Here is a 27710-nt window from a genome sequence, read left to right as displayed (position 1 = left end):
ACAAGATTTCTATATCTCTCTTTTGCCTTGTTCAACTTCATTGCTTTCCATTTCTCTCCTGGTGTTTGACAAGGTGTTTACTAAAACCCGCTTTCACAGCCATATCTCCTTTCTTAGTGACTGTCTCTGTCTCCGACTTACCCCACGTGGATTTCAACTGAAATTCCATCCCTCATGTTTCGAACCCACCCAGGATTACAGGTATCTCCTGGATATCAAACGTTTCTCGGACTGCTGTTCCCGTCACATTCTGAGATCAACACTCAGTGCCATGCACCGCCATATGAACACACTCAACCTCTCCCTCCAGCAGCACCGCCGTACCCTTTTTCAAAGCTGCGAGTGCCCCTAGTTTCCTTTTATTCTTCGTCTCATCCGACACCTCAACAAGAAACTTTTTCTCTTTCTCTCAAGTGCTAAGGAACGCAAGCTCCAACAACTCATCGACACCAACACCCATCTAGGACCCTCCACCCATGCCTGACCCTCCGTCCCCATCCCATCTTCCAATCCCAGCCCCAGCCGTGTCTTCACTATACCCCCTGACCTTCCCCTCTCCAACACTGAACGTTCAGTGCTTAGCAAAGGACTTAGTTTCATACCCTTACGCCCTCATCTCAATGAATTTCAGGCTCGGCACGATGCTGAACTCTTCTTCCGCCGTCTTCTTCTCTGGGCTCACTACTTTGGGCAGGAGTCCTCTCCCCGTACAACGTATCCTTTTACCCACCTGCAATTTTCTCCCTCCACCTGGACCCCTCCCTCTGGATTCTTACCATCTCTTGATCTTTTCATTGAGACCTGTCGGCGCGACATTAGTCGTCTCAATTTCTCTGCTCCTCTCACCCATTCTAATCTCTCTCTCTCTGAACTTACTGCACTCCGTTCTCTCAGGTCCAACCCTGATATTGTCATCAAACACACTCACAAGTGTGGTGATGTTGTTGTCTGGCGCACCGACCTCTACCTCGCAGAGGCTGAGCGTCAACTCTCAGACCCTTCCTCCTACCTCTCCCTGGACCATGAGCCCACCACTGAACATCAAGCCATTGTTTCCAGGACTGTCACTGACCTCATCTCCTCTGGGGATCTTCCTCCCACAGCTTCCAACCTGATAGTCGCCCAACCTCGGACGGCCCGCTTCTACCTCCTACCCAAAATCCACAAACAGAGCTGTCCCGGTAGACCGATCGTGTCAGCTTGCTCCTGCCCCACGGAACTCATTTCTTGTTATCTTGACTCCCTTCTCTCTCCCCTTGTCCAGTCCCTTCCCACCTACATCCGTGATTCCTCTGACACCTTACGTCACGTCAACAATTTTCAGTTCCCTGGCCCCAACTGCTTCCTCTTCACCATGGACGTCCAATCCCTCTACACCTCCATCCCCCACCAGGATGGTCTGAGGGCCCTTAGCTTCTTCCTCAAACAGAGGCCCGAAAAATCCCCATCCACCACTACTCTCCTCCATCTGGCTGAACTTGTTCTCACACGGAACAATTTCTCCTTCAACTCCTCTCACTTCCTCCAAATAAAAAGTGTGGCTATGGGTACCCGCATGGGCCCCAGCTATGCCTGTCTCTTTATGGGGTACGTGGAACATTCCTTGTTCCAGTCCTACTCCGGCCCCCTTCCACAACTCTTTCTCCGGTACATCGATGATTACTTCGGTGCTGCTTCATGCTCTCGTCGGGACTTGGAAAAATTTATTAATTTTGCTTCCAATCTCCACCCCTCCATCATTTTCATGTGGTCCATCTCTGACACTTCCCTTCCCTTCCTTGACCTCTCTGTCTCAATCTCTGGTGATAGACTGTCCACCAATATCCATTACAAGCCTACCGACTCCCACAGCTACCTCGACTACAGCTCCTCACACCCCACTTCCTGTAAGGACTCCATCCCATTCTCTCAGTTCCTTCGCCTTCGCTGCATCTGTTCTGATGATGCTACCTTCAAAAACAGTTCCTCTGACCTGCCCTCCTTCTTCCTTAAGTGAGGTTTTCCACCCACGGTCATTGACAGGGCCCTCAACTGTGTCCGACCCATCCCCCACGCATCCGCTCTCATGCCTTCTCCTCCCTCCCAGAAACATGATAGGGTCCCCCTTGTCCTCACTTATCACCCCACCAGCCTCCGCATTCAAAAGATCATCCTCCGCCATTTCCGCCAACTCCAACATGATGCCACCACCAAACACATCTTCCCTTCACCCCCCTGTCGGCATTCCGTAGGGATTGCTCCCTCCGGGACACCCTGGTCCACTCCTCCATCACCCCCTACTCCTCAGCCCCTACCTATGTCACCTCCCCATGCACACGCAAAAGATGCAACACCTGCCCCTTCACTTCCTCTCTCCTCACTGTCCAAGGACCCAAACACTCCTTTCAAGTGAAGCAGCATTTCACTTGCATTTCCCCCAACTTAGTCTACTGCATTCGTTGCTCCCAATGCGGTCTCCTCTACATTGGAGAGACCTAACGTAAACTGGGCGACCGCTTTGCAGAACACCTGTGGTCTGTCCGCAAGAATGACCCAAACCTCCCTGTTGCTTGCCATTTTAACACTCCACCCTGCTCTCTTGCCCACATGTCTGTCCTTGGCTTGCTGCATTGTTCCAGTGAAGCCCAACGCAAACTGGAGGAACAGCACCTCATCTTCCGACTAGGCACTTTACGGCCTTCCGGACTGAATATTGAATTCAACAACTTTAGGTCTTGAGCTCCCTCCTCCATTCCCACCCCCTTTCTGTTTCTTCCCCCTTCCTTTTGTTTTTTCCAATAATTTATATAGATTTTTCTTTTCCCACCTATTTCCATTATTTTTAAATCTTTTATGCCCCCCCACCCCCACTTGGGCTATACCTTGAGTGCCCTACCATCCGTTCTTATTTAGCACATTCGTTTAGATAATATCACCATTTTCAACGCCTCTGTGTTCTTTTGTTCTTTTGTCTGTGACATCTTTTGATTATCTGCTCCTATCATTGCTTGCTTGTCCCTACAACCACACCCCCCCTTCCAATTCTCTCCCTGCACCCAACCCCCCACCCCCCACCCCCCACCTTAAACCAGCTTATATTTCACCCCTCTCCTTGGATTCACCTAGTTCTGTTGAAGGGTCATGAGGATTCGAACGTCAACTCTTTTCTTCTCTGCCGATGCTGCCAGACCTGCTGAGTTTTTCCAGGTAATTCTGTTTTTGTAAGGGATCAGGTCAACTCCCTTGCAGTCTGACCAACAGATGAGTTAAAAAAGCATATTTTGAAGCTTTGGATCCAAACACAGACGATGAATCCTCATCCCATGCAAACACATTCTCAGATACTGAAGGAGTCCATGTCCATTTTCAGCATGACCTGGACAACAATGAGGCTTGGGCTGCCGAGTGATAAATAACATTCACGCCACACAAGTGTCAGACAATGACCACCTCGAACAAGAAAGAATCGAACCATCACCCCTTGACATTCGATGGCATTACCACCACTGAATCCCCCACTATCAACATCCTGGGGGTTACTATTGACCAGAAACTGAACTGGACTAGCCATATAAACACTGTACATATAAGAGCAGGTCAGAGGCTCGGACTCCTGCAGTGAATAACTCACTTCCTGACTCCCAAAGCCTGTCCACCATCTACAAGACACAAGTCAGGAGTGTGATGGAATACTCTTGGCTTGCCTGGATGAGTGCAGCTCCCACAACACTCAAGAAGTTTGACACTATCCAGGAGAAAGCAGGCTGCTTCATTGGCACCACACCCACAAACATTCACTCCCTCCACCACTGGCTCACGGTGGTAGTAGGGTATACCATCCACAAGATGCGATACAGCAGCTCACCAAGGCTCTTTTGACAGCACCTTCCAAACCCATGCCATCTACCACCTAGAAGGACAAGGGCAGCAGATGTACAGGAACACCACCACCTGGAAGTTCCCCTCCAAGCCACTCACCATCCTGACTTGGAAATATATCGGCATTCCTTCACTGTTATTGGGTCAAAATCCTGGAACTCCCTCCCAAACAGCACTGTGAGTGTACCTACACCACATGGACTGAAGTGGTTCAAGAAGGCAGCTCACCACCACCTTCTCAAAGGCAATTAGGGATGGGCAACAAATGCTGGCCTAGCCAGCAACACCCATTTCTTGTGAAAAGAATACATTTTTAAAAATCAAACATCTCCACGATTGGCTTGTTTACCAGCTGTGCTGGAGTGTTCACTTAGGTGTGTGGCCAGCCATTGACATCTCTATACACTTTCTCTGGGACCCTGAAATTATGGCCTGTGACATTTGCACGTGGGTGTTGACTGCATTGGTCTCAAATTCTCTTCTTTTTGGTTTATTGGAGGTTTGAACAAATGAAAACAATCATGTTACCCCCAACTCTGCTAAAATAAAAGAAAGATGAGTTTCAGAAGCTCATTCATTATTATCGTTTCAAGACCGTTTGCAGGTACCAAAAGGATTAAATAATAAGACAACTATTGCAAGTACTCTCCCCCTAGAGGAAACGTTGAGGTTGGTTCACTTGTGAAATCCAAAACTGAGATCGATAGATTTTTGATGTTCAATAAGGCTACTGAGAGAAAGTTATGGGGAGACAATGGTGTAGTGGTAATGTTACTAGACTAATAGTCCAGAGGCCCCAGCTAATGCTCTGCAGGCACAGGTTCAAATCTCACTACAGCAGCTAGTGGAATTTGAATTCAATTAATAAAATTTGGAATTATAAAGCCAATCTCATGAATGGTGACCATGAAACTATCATTGATTGTTGTAAAAATCCATTTGATTCAATGATGATAGTGAAGGAAATCTGCCATTGTCACCTGGCCTGGCTAGCATGTGACTCCAGATGCACAGCAATGTAGTTGACCCTTAATTGCCCTCTGAAATGGCCTAGCAAGCCACTCAGTTCAAGGGTAATTCAGGATGGCCAGCAAATTTTGGCCTTGAAAGAATAAAAGGGATAGGGAGCAAATGCATGTATACAAATAAACCATGATCTCATTGAATGGTTGGAGCGGCTGGATGGCCTCCTCCTGTTCCTAACTGCATTGGACATTGAAGAAAATTACTCTCAAAGACTAAAATATCTAAAACAAATTTGGGAAATTGTAGTTGATTCCCTGAATGAGTGATTCATGGTGATGCAGATTCTGAATTCACTCATTGTAGAAATATGGAAGCGTAGAAAGATTTACAGCACAGCAGGAGGCCATCGTATTAGTTTTGTTCTTGCTTCCTCAGAATAAATTAATCACCGGAGTATGATGCGACCAACCACTCAGAGCTTTAGTTAGGATTTTAACATATAAATTCGATAAAGAAAGTGACATGTAATGTGTTGATATTAACACGTCTTTACTTTTTTTTGAAGATAATGAGATAGCTGCGTGCAAGGTAATATGTAGGGTGCTATTATGAAAAGATCAAAGTATCTTTGCAAAGGAAAAAAAAATCCAAGAGCTCTTGCCTGAATGTTTTATAATGCCTCCCAGCACTATATAGGCTGATCTGTTGTCAGCTTCCCTTCTTTAATATTAGGCTTATAAAAGTTTCACTAGTCAAATAATTTTTAAGTTGCTTGAGCTGGTAACATTGCATTGGAACAGGAGTTTGAGAGTCAGAAGGTCAGATGAAGGTCAAGCTCACTGGGTCTGCCCCCATTATGCGCAACATATCATCCTGCAGCCTTTAAGGCAAGCCTAAGTTGTTTGCGTCTTTGCTTAGTATTATCATCGTTTCAATATTATAATCAATTGCAAGCATGGGATAACTGAGATCAGGTTGTGTGTATTCATTTTGCCCAAATATAATGGGCGGTGGGGCAGAAAAATGAAGTGAGATTGTGTTATTCTAATACCAGCCTATCTGGAAGTGAAATGTATGTGTGTGTTTGTGAGAGAGAAATTGTTTAGTGTCATTGTTTTTTCAAGGTGCTTCAAGAGTTTAGGCAGCCAAGAGTTTTTTCTTGGATGACTCAGTGATTTCACTTCTCTTGCTGTGGCAAAAGGTCATGGGTTCACCAGGCACTGAGTCGATAGTTTCGGCTGATAATCCAGTGCAATATTAAGGAGACGGTGTGTTTTCAGAATTGCTGTGATTTGGATGGGACTTTTAGCCTGCTTGTATCGACATAAATTCCACATAGAGCCTTCCAAAGCCAAGCATGGTGGTGTATGCTTCAACCATCACAGCCAAAGTAAAAAAGTATTCCTCCAAATAAAAGGTGTGGCTATGGATACCCGCATGAGCCCCAGTTATGCCTGTCTCTTTATGGGGTATGTGGAACATTCCTTATACCAGTCCTACTCAGACCTCCTCCCACAACTCTTTCTCTGGTACGTCGATGACTGTTTCGGTACCGCTTCATGTTTTTGTCAGGACCTGGAAAAATGTATTAATTTTGCTTCCAATTTCCACCCCTCTATCACTTTCACATGGTCCATCCCTGACACTTTGCTTCCCTTCCTTCACCTCTCTGTCTCAATTGCTTTTGATAGAATGTCCACCAATATTCATTACAAGCCCACCGACTTCCACAGCTACCTCAACTACTGCTCCTCACACCCTACTTCCTGTAAGGACTCCATTCTATTCTCTCTGTCCCTTCGCCTCCATCGCATCTGTTCCGATGATGCCACTTTTCAAATCGGCATTTCCGACATGTCTGTTTTCTTCCTTAACCAAGATTTCCCACCACGGTGGTTGACAGGGCCCTCAACCGTGTCCGACCCGTCGCCCGTGACTCTGCACCTGCCTCTCTCTATCAGAACCACAATAGGATCCTCACTTTTCACCCCACCAGCCTCTGCATTCAAAGGATCATCCTCCGCCATTTCCGCCAACTCCAGCATGATGCCACCACCAAACGCATCTTCCCTTCACCCCCCCCGTTGGCATTCCATAGGGACCGTTCCCTCCGGGACACCCTGGTCCACTCCTCCATCATCCCCTACACCTCAACCCGCTCCCATGGCACCTTTCCATGCAATCGCAGAAGATGCAACACCTGCCCCTTTACTTCCCCCCTTCCTCACCATCCAAGGGCCCAAACACTCCCTTCAAGTGAAGCAGCGCTTCACTTGCACTTCCCTCAATTTGGTCTACTGCATTCACTGTTCCCAATGCGGTCTCCTCTATATTAGAGAGACCAAACGCAGACTGGGTGACCGCTTTGCGGAACACCTTCAGTCTCTCCACAAGCATTACCCAGACCTCCCTGTCGCTTGCCATTTCAACACTCCACCCTGCTCTCATGCCCACATGTCTGTCCTTGGCCTGCTGCATCGTTCCAGTGAAGCTCAACGCAAACTGGAGGAACAGCACCTCATCTTCCAATTAGGCACTTTACAGCCTTCTGGACTTAACATTGAGTTCAGCAACTTCAGAACATGACTCTCTCCTCCACCCTCACCCCTTTTTGATCCCCTTTTTTCAAATATTTATTTTCTAATTTTTATACATACTTATTTTCCCACCTATTTCTATTATTATTTTAAAAATATATTTCCATTCATTGTTTTATCCCCATCTTGTAGCCTATTTTGATCTTTTTTCCCACACCATCCCCTCCCCGCACCCTATCCCCACTAGGGCCATCTATCACTTGCTCACCCTGCTTTCTACTCTTAGTGTCACCATTAACACCTCCTTTAGCCAGTATCAACACCATCAACACCCTTTCGACCTTTTGTTTATGACATCTTTTGCAAGCTTTCTTTTGCCTGCAACTATCACTGGCCTTCTATCCAGCTTCCCTGTCCCAACCCCTCTTAAATGGTATATATTTCACCATATTTTTACTTCTCTTTAGTTCTGAAGAAGTGTCAGATAGACTCGAAACATTAATTTTGTCTTTCTCTCCACAGATTCTGTCAGACCTGCTGAGTTTTTCCAGCAATTTTTGTTCTTGTTACAGCCAAAGTAGTGTCTGGGCATTTGTTTTAATTATGGGTTCTAGCTGTGTGTATGAATTTACTTTTTCTTTCTTTCATGGGATGTAGGCATTACTGGTAATTGCCCATCCCTAATTGCCCTTGAACTGAGTGGCTTGCTAAGCTATCGCAGAGGGCAGTTAAGAATCAACCACATTGCTGTGGGTCTGGAGTCGCATGTAGGCCAGACCAGGTATGGATGACAGTTTTCATTCCATAAAGGGCATTAATGAACCAGATGGGATTTTACAACAATTGACAATAGCTTCATAAATATAAAAGCAAAATACTGCGAATGCTGGAAATCTGAAATAAAAACAGAAAATGCTGGAAAATCTCAGCAGGTCCAGCAGCATCTGTGGAGAGAGAAACAGAGTTAAGGTTTCGAGTCCGTATGACTCAGGGCTATGTGTATTTATGACAATGGTTTCAAGGTTACACTTACTAAGACTAGCTTTCAAATTCAGGTTTTATTAAATGAATTTAAATTCCAACAGCTGTTATGGTGGGATTTAAACTCATGTCTCCCAGACAATTATCCTCGGTTACTAGTCCACTGAAATTACTACTATGCCACTGACTCCCATCTGCTCCCTCTCCGCCCCCCCTCCCCCTCCCAGTGACTGCCATGTTTCCCTTCTTCATAACACTTCTGAGCATTTTCCAAGGACAGCGCAACAGCTTCTGCTGATTAATGAATATAGCTAACAGTACAATGCTGTGAGCCATGATCCCAATACAGCTGCCAATTTGACCCAATTCTCCCTTCATAGAATTGTGAAGGGCAGAATATTGCACTCGTCGGATGGGCATGCGCCCGACCTGAACAAGAGTGAAATGACGCGCGATGATGCCAGGCAAGTGACCTGACATCATCGCGCACTCACACGATATTTTGGTCAGCAGCATGCGTGGGAGTCAGCAGCACGCCCATCAACAATTAATAGGCCTATTAAGGCCATTAAAGTTCTAATTAAATGGAAATTTTCACTGCCTGTCCAACCTTACAGTTGGCAGATAGGTGAAAAGGCCTTCTTTGTGAAATTTCATCCACGGGCAGGATGAGGTTTCGATCAGTGATCAAAAAAAAAGAATTTTTTCAAACTAATTTCTAACATGTCCCTGCTCATGTGACAGAGCCACATGAGGGGGACATGTTTCTAACATTTTTAAATTCTTTATTTTTTATTTTCAAAATTCTTCTGCTCCCTGAGGCAGCTCTGTGCCTCAGGGAGCTTTTACTGTGTGCATTCCCGTGCATGCGCACACTTCTGCGCTCCCCCTGCCTCCACCCCGGCAGTGCTGAGTGCTGCAGCATGTGATTCATGCTGGCTAATTGGCCAACCAATGTGAAATCCATGTCAGGGGCCCGATTGCGGGCACTGGTTGGCTTCACAACTGCTCCTAGACCCGCCTGCTGTGCCCGCCCGACGAAGGAAAAATTTTGCCCATAATGTTTTAGCACTGAAAGAGGCCATTTGGTCTATTGATTCGATGCCATTTCTTTGAAAGAAGCGTGCAATTTAATCCCAAAGTTCAGCCTTCTCCCTTTAATCTTGCAAACTAGTCATCTTATCCAATCTTGTCTATGTCCAATTGCCTTTTGAAAATTCCTATTGGATCTGACTTCACCACCTCATCAGGTAGTGTGTAGCAAAGCGTAACAATCCTGTGTTTGAAAAGCCATTCTCCTAATTTCCCTTTTGTTCTTTTCCCAATTATTTTATATTTATGACCTTTGTTTACCAACTCACTTGCCAGAAGAAATAACTTTTCCCTAGTAGCTCTCTCAAAACCTCCTAAAACTTCGAATACCTCCGTGAGGTTTCTACTTCCTGTTTCTGCTCTAAGATGAACACTCTTAGATTCTCCAATCTCTCCACATAATGGAAAGCTCCCACCTCAGGTACCATCCTGGTAATCCTCCTCTGTACTACCTCCAAGATCTTGACATCTTTCCCAAAGCGTGGTGCCCCAAAAGTGTATACAATACTCCGGCTGAGGCCCAACCAGTGATCTACAGAAGTTTAGAATGACTTGCTTGTTTTTATATTTAATTGCCTCTATTTACAAAATAAAATATACCATTTCCTTTCTTAATCAACTAGTCAACTTGCTGTTTTATCTTCCTCCTGTTGCTGCTCATCTTCCGTTACCTCCATTTACTCTTTCTTACTACCGCTCACCTGCAATTGCTTCCAGCTCATTCCTATTGAAATCCCCTGGATTAAAGCTCACTTGAGCTGGTGCTTGATGACTGCTGGCATGATGGGATTGCATCCTTTATTTTGATAATAGCCTCTTCATCTTGAAAGGCATTCACACAAAGAGAAAGGGAAGGTGTGATAGGAGAGGGTATGCAGCCAATGGTTGTGCACACAGCAGGAGAACTAGAGTACCATTCAGCCACGGGCAGGTCTGGCTGCCAGTTACTAATTGTTTCAGCATTAGGTGACAGCAAGGACAGGAATTTCCATGACCACAAGTCTAGAAATTAGTTTTCTAAGTAGACTCAAGCTGTCAGAAGGTCTAGTTCTCCTCATTTCTCGCAGGAATGGCACAAATACACACAAACCTTCCAAAGAACACCCATATTTTTCAGTGTACATTCTCTTACTGCTTTCATATTTTACTGATATATTTGCTGGTCTAAATGCAATCCTGGAGCTCCCTTCGAATAGGATTGTGCTAGCAACTTCACAGATTGACTACAGTGGTTCAAGAATATGGCTGAACACCACCTTCTCAAGTGCAAAGGATGGACAATAAATACCAGTCTTGCCTGCAAAGTCCAGATCCTGATTCTTTTTTTTAAAGAAATAGCTTCAACAATCAAAAACTTTGATCTGATGGTCTAACGCAGTCTCTGAAACCTGGTTACACGTCTTCATTTGATTGACTCTTTGCACCATAAAGGTTCATTGGGCGAATGAATAAATTAACTTTACTCTCATCACAAACTAGTAACATTGAGACATGAAATGCAAGAAGAGATCCCAAGACACCCTCCCCGTCCTTCTTGAGACCCTTGCGCACATTCCTCGGTACCATGAGTAAATCATGCCAAATGGGTCGACCTCTCGCAAAACAAGCAAGATGTTTTGTCATAACTACAAACTACATAACTTTTTTTGTTCTCTCTCTCTGGTACTCACTATAACACCAGAATTGAAATGCTTCTAATCGTCCTACAGTATAACCATTGCAATATAAAATAATAGGAGTTTTGTTTATAAGGAGGGCCTGGAGAAGGTTCATTACCTACTATTTATTATTTCTGTATCTTTAAGCAGGAAGGGTATTTCCCGGCAGTGATAAGTGCAATCAGAAAGCACTTAAGAGCAATTTGTATTACAATAACTCTCATCATTACTTTATTCACATCTAATTTCCAGATCTGTCCAATAGATAATGGAAGACATCCAAACAGTGGTAGCAATTTTAAAGCAAATGGAATTCTTTGCATTGCCATTAATACTAGTGAGAAAATATGTAGTAAAGATTAATTAATCTATCAGAGTAAAATATGAATTCCTCATATTATAAAGCACATTTTCTCATTATATTGATTAATTACTTGCAAGCACTTTAGCCTAGTCTTTCATTTTACCATTGTACATAAGACAATTTCTTTGCCTAGTAAGACAAGTGAATTGGAGGAGCTAATTTCTTCATTCAAAATTAGAAGGCCAATTTCTAATGATGAATACGAATGAATGTGTTATTTTAGGGTTGGATGTGAGCAGCATTAAGTTCTGGGTTTTGAAATGGTGCGTGCAAAAAAATTGCATATCTCAACATGCAAAGCATATGCTGTTAACAGTAATAATTTCAGCTCTGTGTGGGTTGGAACAAGTACCGCAGGGTTGAATTTTCAAAGTCATTGCGGCTCCACACAAATATTTGCAGTTTTTCCTGATATGAATCATTGTGTTCTTCTAGATTAATTTTTACCATCCGACAGGATCCTGCAGTTTTATCGAGTTTGGATGAATTGATGTGAACAGTAGCTCATGGTCAGTGGCAAAATGACCATGAAATCTGTTGGATTGTTATAATATCCCATTTGGTTTAATTTGATTGACTTTTAAGGCCTTGAGGATAACTTGGGGAAAGAAATAAGTGCTGCCTTGTCACATCCAAGAACAAATAAAAATAATGTTCATTAGCTGTTCAAAGCTATAACCCATGGAGTTGGGTCAATTTTTTCACACTAATTATTTGGTATCATTGGGGCCCACTTAATAGAATCATCACCTCTTCATCCATGTGCTTAAAACCTCAGTCCGGAATGAACATGAACTGCAGTGAGAGACTGAGGAAGTTTTGCCCTTTGAATGAGGTCATGAACCAAAGCTCAGAGTTCCTGTTCAGGTGTTTTGTTAAATGTTCTCTGATGCTACTAAAGAGCATTCTCCTGGTGTCCTGGCAAGCATTCCTCCAACAGCCAATAAAAAGCACATTAATTGGTTGTTGGAACACATAGTTGTTTGTATAAGTTCTTGTATGAAAAGTGACTGCAATGTTTGCCGATATAATAACAGTGAGTGCTGCTCATCAGTATCCAGTGATCCCAACTAAAAATGGGCCTGTGAAAATGATGAGCCTGTCACCTTTGAGTCAGAAAGCTACAGACGTGAGCACAAAAAAAAATAATACTGAGGAAATGCTGTGTTTTAGATGAGATGCTAAACAGAAGCTCCATTTGTCCTCTCAGGTGGACATAAACAATCCCATAGCAATAGTTCACCAAAGAGCAGAGTTTGCCCCAGTGTCCAGGCCAATATCCATCCCACAACCAATATCACTAAAATAATAGGTTATCCAATAACATAGCTCATTGCTATTTGTCAAATTTTGTCATGTTTCCTATATTGATACAGTGACTACACTTCAAAAGTACTTTGGGAATATTTAAGGTTGTGAAAACCTATTTCCTAAATGTGAGTTGCTTTCTTTGTTTCCTCTCTCTCTTTCTTTCTCTCTCTCTCCTTCCTTCATCCCTTCTTTCCACCCCACCTTCTTGGAGTGGAAGATGGTGTCATATTGTAGTATTGTCTTTGGACCAGTGGACCCCCCTAATACTCTGAAGACATGGATTCAAATCCCAGCAGCTGGTGGAATTTAAACACAATCAATAAATCTGGAATATAAAGCTTGTCTCAGTAATGGTGATCATGGCAACTATCATTAATTGTTGTTTAAAAACCCACCTCGTTCATAAATGCTCCTTTAGGGAAGGAAATCTGCGGGCCTACACGTGACTCCAGACCCACAGCAATGTGGTTGGCTCTTAACTGCCCTCGAAATTAGGGATGGGCAACAAATCTGGTATGTCAGCGATGCTGGCATCCTGTGAATGAATAAAGGGAAAAAAAGGCTTCCAACATTCACTGTTAAAACTCACGAATGATCGGTTACCAATCCGGTGAGGAAAGGCTAGAGGGAAGTGTCTGGTACAAGAAATAAATACCTCCAGCACAGGAAAAGGGAAAACTAGCCATGAAAAATTGAAAATGAAATGACTGGCGTAGGTCCCTAGCTTGCATTTCTGAATATCCCCCTATTTATTTAGAGCGGGAGTGTTGGCTATCAATATAATGGCTTTGTTGAAAACTGAGTCAAGTATAGAAATATGTGTCCAAGTGATGCACCAGGTTGTCCTGTGCTGCCTGTCCATTTTTTGAGTGAGAATAGGACCTCCATTTTTGACACTTTCCCCCACTCTGCTTTCTTTCATGTGTGAGAGGGACCTCGCTCTGAAACTGCAACCTTTCATTGCACAACATCAGCAACGCAATTTAACAGTAATTCAGGTGACTTTGGGAAATGTCAGAAATAATTGTTTGCCAATTCATCATAGAGATTGAGAAAAGAAATACCAGAAATCAGATGAAATGCATTAATGTGGTCTGCAAATCCTTGAGTGACAGCCTTCATATTTAATTGGTTTTTATTCACTGATCTCAATCTCACTGAGTCACCCTGTACATGTGATAGGAACATAGGAACAAGAGCAGGCCATTCAGCACCTCAGGTCTGCTCTGCCATTTGATTAGATTTTGTCTAATCTGTAACTAAGTTCTATTTACCCACTGTAGCTGCATACTCCTGATGCCCTTAGCCAACAAAAACCTATTGATCTCCAACCTGAAAGCTCCAACTATCCCAACATCCACAGCATTTTGAGAGAAAGAATTCCAGATTTCTCCTACCCTTTGTGTGATTCGTATGCTTCCTGATTTCCCTACAAAATAGTCAAACTCTAATTTTCAGATTATGTCCCTGCATTCTTGATTTTCTACCAGAAGAACTAGTTTCTCTGTAATTACCCTTTCAAATCTTTTTACCATTTTAAACTTCACAATCAGTGGTCCACTCCAGGGAATGTGTACAAATTATATAGAACATTCTCATGGATCCATGGTCTCTCACCTCCAAGGCCAATATATTGCTCTTGGTGTGCGGTGCTCCAAACTGAACTCAGTACGCCAGATGGTGTCTAGCCAAAGCTCTATTCATCTGAAGCATCGTTTGTTCCATTGTGTAATCCAGACTCCTTGTAATCTAGCTACCCTTGATCTATGTATTACAAACTGAAAGGTAAGAATATGGACAGCACTGGACATGAGGAACTAACTGGCAAGGAACTCGCCAAAGAACTTAATCAAGAATGCAAGCTGCACTGTTAGTTTGGGGAATGTGGTCGGTATAGACTTTCAGGTCATTTATTTGGTGGTGATTCACTACAGCAGAAAAGCATTTTACAGCAGAAGTTTGAAATACATTGGTGACCTTACTTTGGGTTTTTTTGGGGGTATATGCCAAGACACCCTTCCCTTACTGACTGGTATAGGCAGTTCATGAGAGATTAGGAATAGTGCAGCAATGCTGGGTGTCGCTGAAACATCCTTTTGAATCATGCCAATTAAAACATGGGTTGGACGATGTGAATTTGAACTCTGGGCACAAAATGGGTGGGCAGCGTGCAATACACCTATTAATCCCCCTACCATTTCATCCTACTACAGGTCACGGGCTCCAGACCAATATGATATTGAGCGAGTTGGTCGCTAGGCAAGGATGTCCGGAGGGTAGAGTTGACAAATTTGGATGGACGTATTCCTGGATGTTTCATCATATGACCCATTCCCCTACAAATACCCCCACCCCCATGTGGCTGTGATTGGTCACCCAACACTTGCACTCTCTCATTGAAACTGCTTCCACGCCAATTGGATGGAAAGTGAGGGGCTCAATCATAATGTGATTGAATGATTTAAGTGTGTCAGTCAAATATAATAGTGTTCAAAGAAAATGAAAGAAACAGATTTTTCTTAATGCTCTTTGCATAGTGGTGCTGGAGACAAATGTATAATTCTTTGAAGCTCTTGGCGTGTTGGTGGGAGTTGGGATGGTGAGGAGAAAACAGATTATTAGGGGGATGGGCGGCGGGGGGGGTGTGCTGAAGCCTGGAGACCAGGGCCCCCAGTATCCTTGTGGAGCCCAGCTGATCACTCCTGATCCTCCTGGCCCCAACAAAATAATTCTGAAATTACCTCTTTGGGACTTTGCTGCTTCACTTTGTACCTTCTGGGAGAATGTACATTGACCACCCTCCACTCAGTCCAACAGACATCACCTAGATTTGCATGTTGTAATGGGGCTCCTGATCGATTGATGACAGATACCTGGGATACCCAACGGAGGTCCTGGGTGGAATACCAGCAGTGGGTGGAATCCTGGCTGGAATTCTATAGGTCAGGTGGTGCCTCTGAATCTAGGGCAACTACCATCCTGAGTTCTGCTGGGTGGTCATTTTTGAATGTGGTTAACTGCAAGTTGCATCCAAAATCTTGGAGCAAATATTTTTGCGTTGTGTTGTAGGGTGGAGGAAGTGGGGGAATGGGGCAGAAGTCCCGCATGGGTAGGAACTGGGACCGCATCAACCATTATCCTGGAGGGGATCTCGTAATTGACCATTGGCAGGCCTGAAGGAAGTGGCTGTTGCTAAGGAATGCAGGATACCTCAGGCCCACAGCAGGCAAGTGAAAAGTAATAATCTAAATCATGATGCTCTGTGTTGAAACCTTTTTTTTAGTTATTCTTTAATCGGATGAGGGTGTTGCTGGTAAGGCCAGCATTTGATGCCCTTCCCTAATTGCCCTTGAAGTGAGTGCCTTGCTCGGCCCTTGCTAGAGCAGTCAAAAGTCATATGTTGGCCAGATCAGATAAGGATGGCAGATTTCCTTCCTAAAGGGAACCAGATGGGTTTTCATGACAATTGACAAGGTTTCATGGTCGCCATTACTGAGACCAGCTTTTAGTTCCAGATTTTATTAACTGAATTTCACCAACTGCTATGGTGGGATTTGAAACCATTCACCATTAGCGAGGGCTTAGTAGATAATGAGTCCAGTGACAATATCACTAAGCGACCATCTCCTCCTAAATTGGAGTTGTAGGGGCTGCCTTCCCTACCCGCAGGGCCCCTCTTGGTCCCACAGAGCCTATTACCCTAGGAAGTTGCTGTGAGGCCGGCTCTATCCAACTGGTAACCTTTTCACTCCAGCACTGGCAAAATGCTGCCTCTTAATTGTGCCATTAATTTTTCAAATTCCGTTCAGAGGTGGGTGTGTGGAACAGATTTTCCGGCATTTAGCTCACCGCTGGGAAATTTCTCAGTGGCATGCCTGCTTTGGGGGGTTATCCTCAAGCCACTTCCCAGCATTTTACCAGTCCACCCATCTCCTGCCCCTTCGGCCAAGGGCTGGTAAAATCCTGGCTTCAGTGTCTTGATGACAGCAACAACAATACTGTGCCTTTCTCATGGTAAAAGGTTGCAAGGTGTTTCACAAGAGTATAATCAGATTTGATCATATTAGATAGCGAAAGGAGATATTCAGTCTGGTGACCAAAGCCTTGGTCAAAAAGATGGGTTTGAAGGAGAGACTCGAAAGTGAGAGATGTAGAGAAGTTTTCCAAGGGAATTACGGGGCTTAAGCCTGTAAGCCTACAGGCCTACATACCTTCAGCTGAAGGTATGACCCATGATGGAGTGAAGAAAATGAGGGAAGTGCAAGAAGCTAGAATTGGCAGCATGTGTCACGTATGTAGGTGTGGGTAGGTGAGTGGGAGAGTGGGGGGCTCAGTGTCCAATGGAGTAATTGTGACTGTGATAGTGTAAAACAGATGTTAGGAAGTTGGCAGCCTGTTTAACAAATCTCCCAATTTTATTTCCATTGAAATCCATTGGAAGAGATATAAAACAGGTTGATGACTCATTTTTCAATTTTTTATTATTTTATGGGATGTGAGCTTTGCTGGCTAGGCCAGCATTAGTGCTCATCCCTAATTGCTCTTGAGAAGGTGATGGTGAGCTATGACTACAGGCCATGTGGTGTAGGAACACCCGCAGTGCAGCGAGGAAGAGAGTTCTAGGACTTTGACCCAGTTAAGGTACAGCGATATAGTTCCAAGGCAGGGTGGTGTGTGACTTGGAGGGGAACTTGCAGGTGGTGGTGTTTCCGTGCATCTGGTCTTTTATACTTTCACACTAAGTCAAAGTCCATGGATGAAATCAACCCAGATTTGCACTAAGTGCAGTGACGGGTGAGAAAAAGGGCGTTTTACCCGTCGGCCGCAATGGTGAATTTTCATGCCAAATTGCCCCATTCCTGACCCATCCCGCCTCATTAATTATGCATTCCTGGAAAACATGCTGGGTCACTGGTGGGGTGGCCTCTGATTTGCCGACCCCGGTGTCACCTCAGGCCTTCAGGTGCCATGTTTAAAGGCCGCCTCTGCAAAGAGCTGGCACACACCAAGGGATAGGAAGTTGCTGGCTGCCAAAGGGAGGAAACATGCTGCCCCCAAATTTAGCGACACCTCCCTCGAATACCTACTGGACGCAGTAGAGGCCAGCCTCAAAGTCCTCCAGCATCTTCTGCTCTTTGGATGTCCATGATGTGAGCAAGGCCCTAATAGTAAGTCCCAACTTATGCACGTCACACTTGGGCCCATGTGTTGTCCTGCCAACGTTTGACATGGGGGAATGATTTTATTGAGCAAGCAAGGTGATGACATGCAAATGCGTTGAAATTAGGTTCCTGCCATCCGGCAGTGGGAGATGCGGCCTGCCATTAACAGGTGTAGTGGACGATGGCAAACTGGTTTCACGACGGGAAATTGATACTTGGCCTTCTCGCCATATTGTCTGCTCATACCCAACATGATGCCCAATGCCAACAGGGCCAGAAAATTCTGACCTATACCTCACAAACCGAGATTCTAAAAAACTGAATTTGGGAAAGAAGTTCAAATGTAATTAAAATCCTCATCTACGTGTACTGTCTGAAGGAGGAGAGGGGTGTTCAGCTCCTATAATTTGTCTTCAGGTAACGGTGGGAGGGATTGAGAATGCAAAGATGAACCCCTGGAGCGCCCTCTCATGTTTGAGTTGCCTCGGTAACAGTGTAACAGCCAGCTGAGATAAAGCTGCTGTTTTACTCTCAATCCCAGGTAATTCAAAAGATCTGTAATGGAATGGGTTCAAATCCTAAGTTGAATGGGAAATTTCAAACATGTAATGAGAAAGAATAGAAGTCTTTGAGAATATGAGTTTGATCCGAGTTCCAATACGATCAGGTTTTCCCTGGTATAACATCAATGATCTCACCTCACAGGGAAGTTTATCAATTATAGCACTTTGATGTCAATCAAACTTTCTTGTCAATTCTAAGCAGAGTGAAAGTATTACTTGCACACTGAGCAATAAAATGGATCGTTGACCATGAGTGATGATTATAGGGTGTGCACACCCTGGAAATCCAAAACAAAAACAGAATAACCTGGAAAAACTCAGCAGGTCTGGCAGCATCGGTGGAGAAGAAAAGAGTTGATGTTTCGAGTCCTTCAACAGAACTAGGTGAATCCAAGGAGAGGGGTGAAATATAAGCTGGTTTAAGGTGGGGGTGGGGGGGTGGTGGTGGGGGGGAGGTTGGGGGGTTGGGTGGGAGGAGAGAAGTGGAGGGGGGGGGTGTGGTTGTAGGGAGAAGCAAGCAGTGATAGGAGCAGATAATCAAAAGATGTCACAGACAAAAGAACAAGAGAACACAGAGGTGTTGAAGTTAGTGATATTATCTAAACGAATGTGCTAAATAAGAATGGATGGTAGGGCACTCAAGATGTAGATCTAGTGGGGGTGGGGGGCGGGCATAAAGATTTAAAAATAATGGAAATAGGTGGGAAAAGAAAAATCTATATAAATTATTGGAAAAAAACAAAGGTAGGGGGAAGAAACAGAAAGGGGAAGGGGATGGAGGAGGGAGCTCAAGACCTAAAGTTGTTGAATTCAATATTCAATATTTACAGTCTGGAAGGCTGTAAAGTGCCTAGTCGGAAGATGAGATGCTGTTCCTCCAGTTTGCGTTGGGCTTCACTGGAACAATGCAGCAAGCCAAGGACAGACATGTGGGCAAGAGAGCAGGGTGGAGTGTTAAAATGGCAAGCGACAGGGAGGTTTGTGTCATTCTTGCGGACAGACCACAGGTGTTCTGCAGAGCGGGCGCCCAGTTTACATTTGGTCTCTCCAATGTAGAAGAGACTGCATTGGGAGCAACGAATACAGTAGACTAAGTTGGGGGAAATGCAAATGAAATGCTGCTTCACTTGAAAGGAGTGTTTGGGCCCTTGGACGGTGAGGAGAGAGGAAGTGAAGGGGCTGGTGTTACATCTTTTGCGTGGGCATGGGGAGGTGCCATAGGTGGGGGTTGAGGAGTAGGGGGTGATGGAGGAGTGGACCAGGGTGTCCCGGAGGGAACGATCCCTACGGAATGCCACCGGGGGTGGGGGGGGTGGGGGGGCGGTGAAGGGAAGATGTGAGATGTGTTTGGTGGTGGCATCATGCTGGAGTTGGCGGAAATGGGGGAGGCTGATCCTTTGAATACGGAGGCTGGTTGGATGATAAGTGAGGACAAGGGGGACCCCATCATGTTTCTGGGAGGGAGGAGAAGGCGTGAGGGCGGATGCGCGGGAGATAGGCCGGACACAGTTGAGGGCCCTGTCAACCACCGTGGGTGGAAAACCTCGGTTAAGGAAGAAGGAGGACCAGTCAGAGGAACTGTTTTTGAAGGTAGCATCATCAGAACAGATGCGACGGAGGCGAAGGAACTGAGAGAATGGGATGGAGTCCTTACAGGAAGTGGGGTGTGAGGAGCTGTAGTCGAGGTAGCTGTGGGAGTCGGTAGGCTTGTAATGGATATTGGTGGACAGTCTATCACCAGAGATTGAGACAGTGAGGTCAAGGAAGGGAAGGGAAGTGTCAGAGATGGACCACGTGAAAATGATGGAGGGGTGGAGATTGGAAGCAAAATTAATAAATTTTTCCAAGTCCCGACGAGAGCATGAAGCAGCACCAAAGTAATCATCGATGTACCGGAGAAAGAGTTGTGGAAGGGGGCCGGAGTAGGAGTGGAACAAGGAATGTTCCACATACCCCATAAAGAGACAGGCCTTATGCCTGACAATATAAGTAAACTTTACCTGATTTCTCCTCCAGATTTGGGTGAGTTACATGTCTAAATGCTTGTTTCTGTATATGCGGATATTTTGTTAAAAAGCGGATCAAAGTTGAAATGATACATTACCGAGAGCACAGAGCCTGTTTAATCTGCCACTTCACTACAATAAGCATCTGTTAAAAGTTTAGATCTCAGTTTGATTGCTGGTTGTTGACTTCCTTTTTTGCTGAAGGTGGATCATTTATTTGTGTTTGGATTTTTCATGTGCAGGAGTACAATGTCTTAATGTGCTTGACTTTCTGTTCTATTCCCTCCTGTAATTTCCTTGTGTAATTTTACCAGGAGCTGAAGTTAGATTCTTTGTAAAAGGCATTTTTGACAGAGCAAGGAGTTCACCTCGTGTTTGATCTTTCTTGCTTCACTTGTTCTCCAGATGGAAAAAGTGAAGGTCAATAGCCCCGGGTAAGCAAACAGATCAGAGTGAAATACCATTATGAAGGAAGTTTCTTCAAGAAATTTAGGTTGCAGAGTGTGAAAGCTCGGTGCTTCATTGATCTCTGTACCACTTTTCAAATAATATCAGAAAACTTTAACATGCAAGATTCCAGTTTGAGTTTAATTTCTTCTTTTTAAAGCCAACGTTTTAGTTAAGTAAATTGAGCATTCAGTTATCATCATGGTTTTGTGGGCAGAGGGTCCAATTGCATTCGCTCTGGAATGCAAAATATTAGCCTTCTGTCTCCACTTGACAAGAGGAGTTAATGCTGACAGTACTGAGAGAACTCTTCCTTTGTTTCTTGCTCCTCCTCCATCCCCCTACTCAGGAGCTAAAATACATCCCACCCCCCGCCTGGCTCAGGAACTAAAACCCTCCTGCGCCTGATCAGGAACTGAAGCACCAGCACTCCACGCAGGAGTTAAAGCCCCACCACCCAACCCCCACAACATCCCATGCACATTAAATGCTAAAACATCCCCGACCCACCCCAACCAACTCAGGAGCTAATCCCCCTGCTCAGCAGCTGAAGCTAACCCCTTCACGACACCCACCCCCCTTCTCCCAACTCAGGAACTGACTCCCCCTCCACTCCTGCCAGCAGGTAGAGCTATATCCACTCTTGCCCACCCCCCACCCCCACCCAAACAAGCCAGCAGGTAAAGCTATTCCCTACTACCCTGGGTTCACACAAAGTCTGAGACATTAAGATGGGGTAACACCAGCAAAAATGTTTGGGAAACACTGTCCTAGGGCCTGAGAAAGAAGTGGCTGCAAAGATGATGGATGCATTGGTTGTAATCTTCCAAAATTCCCTAGATTCTGGAGAGGTCCTAGCGAATTGGAAAACTGCAAATGTAACACGAATATTCAGGAGAGGAGGGAGACAGAACGCAGGAAACCATAGGCCAGTTAGTCTAACATCTATCATAGGGAAAATGCTAGAATCTACTATTAAGGAGGTAGCAGCAAACATTTAGAATATCAGGATATAATCAGGAGGAGTCAACATGGTTTAGTGAAAGGGAAATTGTATTTGACAAATTTATTAGAGTTCTTTGAGCATAACGAGCCAGGTGGACAAAGGGGAACGAGTAGTTAAGGTGTATTTGGATTTGCAAAAGGCATTCGCTATGGTGCCACATAAAAGGTTACTGCACAAGATAAGACCTTATGGTTTTGGGGGTGATATATTAGCACGGATAGAGGGTTTGCTAACTAAAAGGAAACAGAGGACAGAATTTTATGGCCTGGTCATGGTGGGGGTGGGGCCAGAAAATGCGGACAGCTGTTCAAAACTCCATTGACTTCAGTGGAACCAGAGGATCCCGCCAGTGGGAGGGGCTGTAAAATTCCCCACAGAGAGTCAGGTTAACTGGGTCATTTTCACCTTTTCAAGGGCAATTAGGAATGGGCAATAAATGCTGGCCTATTCAATGATGCCCACATCCTATGAATTAATTTAAAAAAAATTCAGGTTGGCAAACTGTAACTATTGCAATGCCATGGGGATCAGTGCTGGGGCCTCAGCTATTTATGATCTATATTAATGACTTCAATGAAGGGACAGACTGTAGTGTAGCCAAATTTGCTAATGATACAAAGAGATGTAGGAAAGCAAATTTTGAGGAGGATGCAAAGGGTCTGCAAAAGGATATAGACAGGTTAAATGAGTGGGCAAAAAATTGGCAGATGGAGTATAATGTGGGAAAAATGTGAGATTGTTCACTTTGGCAGGAAAATAGAAAAGCAGAATATTATTTCATAGAATCATAGAAAGTTTATGGCATAGATAGTGGCTACTTGGTCCACTGTATCTGAGCAGACTGAAGAATGAGCCACCCAGCCTAATCCCACTTTCCAGCATTTGGTCCGTAGCCCTGCAGATTACGACACCTCACATGCATATCTAGGCACCTTTTAAATGAGTTGAGGGCTTCTGCCTCCACTACCCTTTCAGGCAGTGAAAGGCCAGAACCCCCACAATCCTCTGGTGAAAAAACCTTTTCCTCAGCTCCTCTCTAATCTTTCTACCAATCACTTTAAAGCAATGCCCCAGAGTCACTGACCTCCTAACTAAAGTAAATAAGCCCTTCCCATCCACTCTATCCAGGCCTCTCACAATTTTGTACATCTCAATCAAATCTCCCCTCAGCCTCATTTGTTCCACAGAGAACAACCCCAACCCATCCAATCTTTTCTCATAGCTGCAATTTTCCAGCCCTGGCAACATCTTCACAAATCTCCTCTGTACCTTTTCTAATGCAATTATATCCTTTCTGGAATGAGGTGACCAGAACTGCGCACAGTACTCAAATTGTGGCCTAAATAATATTTTATGTTATTATATTATATTATATTACTGAAATGGAGAGAGACTGAAGAATTCTGTGGTACAGAGGGATGTGAGTATCCCTCTGGGACAGAATATTATGACCCCTGACAGGTTTTCAGGTCGGGTGCCCCTTACAATTCCCTGGTCGCTTCCCTGTCGCCCTTCCAACCCCCACCCCAGTTAATGGCCAGTTCCCACCTGGTCTCAATTTTGAGGCTGGTGGGAGGAGTTCCAGCTAGTCATCCTACTTGTGCCTGGGGCACAAGGTGGGACGTTTTCTCAAGGGCCTCCTTTCTACATCAAGCACTGTGGGTGCTCCCTCTGACTTTTCAGAAGGCTAGGAAACTCCTCCACCTGAAAAATCCTGCCCCATGAACCACAAGAGGTTAGCATGCAGGTACAGCAAGTAGTTAGGAAGCCAAATGGAATGTTGGTTTGTATTGCAAGGGAACTGGAGTATGGAAGTAGGGAGGCCTTGCTACAGCTGTACAGGCCATTGGTGAGACCGCAGCTGGAGTGCTGTGTACAGTTTTGGTCTCCTTACTTAGCGAGGGACATACTTGCATTGGAAACAGTTCAGAGAAAGTTCACTAAGCTGATTCCTGAGATGAAGGGATTGCCTTAAGGGGTTGAATAGGCTGGGTCACGCCCATTGGAGTTTAGAAGAATGGAGGTGATCTTATTGAAATATATAAGATTCTGAGGGTGCTTTACTGGTTGGATGTTCAGAGGATGTTTCCTTTCATGGAAGTATCTAGAACTAGGGAACACAGTTTAAAAATGAGGTCTTTGCCATTTATGATGGAGATGAAGAGGAATTCCTTCTCTCAGAGTGTCAATAGTGTTTGGAGTTCTCTTCCCCAGAGAGCAGTGAAGACTGGGTCAGTGAATATATTCAAGACTAAGTTAGACTGATTTTTGATTAACAAGGGAGTTAAAGGGTTACCTGGGACAGGTAGGAAAGCGGAGTTAATGCCACAATCAGATCAGCCATGTTCTTATTGACTGACGGAGCAGGCTCGCTGGGCCAAATGACCTTCTCTTGCTTAGTTCTAATGATCTTATGCTGGGAAAATTGAATTTAAAAAATATTTTTATAACATCAGCTTCCAGTCTTCAAAATTTAAAAAAAGGAAATGTCACTCTCTCCCCCCACCCCCAGATTCAGATGGCCCTGTGTTCCTGCTTCTAACCCTGTGCACCTCTCACTGCCTGACAATTCCTGCTGCATAGGTTGAAGCCCCGAACTTGCGAGTGATGAACACCTGCAGGAAATTGCCACTAATGCATTAGACATCACAGTGTTTAAAGTTTGCAGATCAAAGCTGTAAAAAAAAGTACACATGCACAAATTGTTTGCAGCCATTAATAGTAGAAGCAAAATAAAAAGGGAGACAGATATACAGTGAAACATTAAAGGGCGAAAGGACACAAAACATTGAAATCTAATTTTATTTCTTCAATCAAATGCTGCATCAATGAATGTAGCTTTTGTTCACATTGTTGACGAATAATGGTTCTTTTACAACTGTAATATTTTGAAGGAGCTGGAGAGTATTTCTGGTGTAGCTCATGGCTCTTTAGTTCCCCATTAGATTGCCTGATCAGTGAAGTTAAACAGAAATTTTCTTATCTCGCTACACTCTGTGTGAGGTAAGTCTAGGAGAGGTAAAATAGCTTTGGTCTTATGTAAGTGTGTATAGTTAATATACAGGTTTATTCATTTATGGCTAATTTGGAATGCCTGTTTCCATGCATTTCTTAATGAAAATTCCCATTTTATTTTATTTGCCATTTTTTATTTCATGGATTTAAATCTCCTTAAACACAATCTTCAACATGCAAATTCCAGCTGTATACCAGATAAAAAATCTGACTACATAATTAGTGGGGAATGCCTGTTTTATGTTAGTTAAATGACTGCATTGAACTGTAAAAATCAGGTTAAATAAATTATGTTGAATGTAACAGGAATAAAAGATGATTCTTCTCATCTGTCTTTGAATAGCATACCTGGGAAATAAAGTTATGTCAATTCTGATTGGTAAATAATTATTAGATTTTAATCATTGTTAAAGATCTTTTTGGACTATGATTTTATTTTACATGTGCAATTTTTAAATGGAGTTACCTGGGCCAGCATTCTCATGGAGTTGGGGAGACTCTGTGGAGGTGTGAACATGGTGGCCAGGGCCCAATTCCAAGATTCCTTACCTCATCCCGGGGGTTTCCAATTTTCACCGGTGTCGGGCATGGGGGCTAGGTGGGAGCTATTGCTTAGCATGGGGAAATGAAGGACCATGGGGGTTGGGTGGGGGCCATAGCTTGGCATGAAGAGTATGAAGGAGCATGGGGGCTGGATGGAGGGTATAACCTCACTTGGATAGTATGAGGGGCCATGAGGGGTGGGTGGGGACATGAGGTGGCATGGATGAAGCCTGGGCTTGATGCCTGTGGGGGTGAGGGATGGTGAGAGGAGAGGGCTAGAGGGCCTTACTCACTGGGATAAAGACCCAGGGCACTGTGGTGGACATTTAAACAGACCTGGCAGTCCCTGTGACTGCCTCCGACCTCTTTCCATGGGTGACAGACACTAATCCTGTTATCATCTGCATCCCTACTGAATGAAAACGCTGCCTTTGCTAGCACTTTCGCCCTAGGTTGGAATGGGAAGCTGGGAAATTTCCCAACTCCTACTACAAGCCTCGAAGATGAAAGTCCAGCGCCTTGTTTATGTAAGCCCAATAATAAAGGAATCATAATAAATGAGTAGAAACCATTGGTTAGGCCAAGTTAGAGTTCTACATGTAGTTTGGGTGCCCCTATATAAAAGGGACATTCAAGGCATAGTTCAGCACAGATTCATCAGGATGGTGCCAGAGTTGGAAGATATCAGAGACTTGAGGTGGCGGGGTGGGAAGAAGGGATGTCAATGGGGGTGGGAGGGTACAAAATTGGACTTGGTTTTGGCTGTCTTCTGTTTGCCACAAGGCCCCTTATCATTTCAAGGTATCATCCACAGAGGTAAGTGTGCATGCACCTAACATCTGTCAGAAGTGTACAGAGCATGAAGATCATGACATCAGTTAGTGTGTGATGCTGTCTTGATGCCAGTGCCCCCACTTTGGAGTTCAATGTTCCAGCTAGGATCAGCTGTTAATCTTGATGCTGCAAGTATTATTTAAAGGGATCATCAACTGATTACATGTTAATTGGCATTTTTTTCCCTCTGGCTGTTGCCACAGTTCTTTGAGTTTTATGCTCTTCCTACAGATGATTGAAGTTTCAATAGCCTACAGGGAGTGGTTTGGCAGGTTCTGACGTACTTCTTTGTTGACTTAAAGGTTTCGGTTGCTCCCAGGCATGGGTGGACCAGTAGGCCTTCCACTTTTTATTGAGTATGACTGAGAGAATGAGCAGAGATCACACAGCACAGCACAAGCTGTTAGAAAAGGGAGGAGGAAGAGGAAAGAGAAAAGACTCTTAGCAGGAGGTCATATCTGTAGAGAGCCTTTACACAACAGATCTGTTTGAGAACAGGTTGCATGACTGGTGTGGTACCCTGGAAGTTGCTTTGCATACATGTATCTATGGCTATGATGGCCGCAATCTGAGTTTCCATGGCAGTGCTTAGATGTTGGATAGATGCTTCCTGTACTTCAATGGAAGCTGAAAGCAAAGACTGATCTTGGTTGTCTTCACAAGTGTACTGCTTGAGGTAGCCATTCCCTTTATGTTGGAGCAGATGGGCATTTTAAGGATGAGATGTTTCTCATACAGACTAATTATATTCCAACAGGAGAAAGGCTAGGGCAACCAAAGGTAGGGCTGCTTGGGTGATGAGGAAGATTGAGAATATAATGAAATAAAAAAGAGGGTGTATGGTGCATGTCAGGTGGATTCTTCAAGTGAGAAACAGGCCAAAATCCATAAGTTGAGGGGGAAGTGAAGAGAAAAATAAGACTGCATAGACAGAATATGAGAACTGAATGACAGTTAACATAAAAGGGAACCCAAAAATCCTACTAACATGTAAATAGTAAGTGGATACAAAGAGGCAGGGTCAGGCCTATTAGGGAAATAGAGGGTGATATTTGCTTAGAGGCACAGGTCAAGGCTAGAATTGTTAATGAGTACTTTAAGTTGGTGTTTACTAAGGAACAGGATGCTGACAAACATCGTTGGATGGGGTGAAGATTGAGAGGAATGATGAGAGGCAATGCTAAAGTAGAAAAGTCATCTGTTCCAGTGGCTCATACTCCAGGCAGAATGGGAAATACCTATTTGCTCCAGATGGGGAATCAGTAATGAGGTGTCATCGATTTAAAAATGTCACGAAGCTTGTGAAGAAAGGGATTAGGAGAATTTGTTTCATCCAGGTTGTGTAAGAGCACGGAATCTTTCACTGC

Source organism: Carcharodon carcharias, chromosome 9, assembly GCF_017639515.1.
Source record: "Carcharodon carcharias isolate sCarCar2 chromosome 9, sCarCar2.pri, whole genome shotgun sequence".
NCBI classification, from domain to species: domain Eukaryota; kingdom Metazoa; phylum Chordata; class Chondrichthyes; order Lamniformes; family Lamnidae; genus Carcharodon; species Carcharodon carcharias.
The sequence above is the reverse complement of the archived record's forward strand: the minus strand, read 5'-3'. Positions refer to the sequence as shown.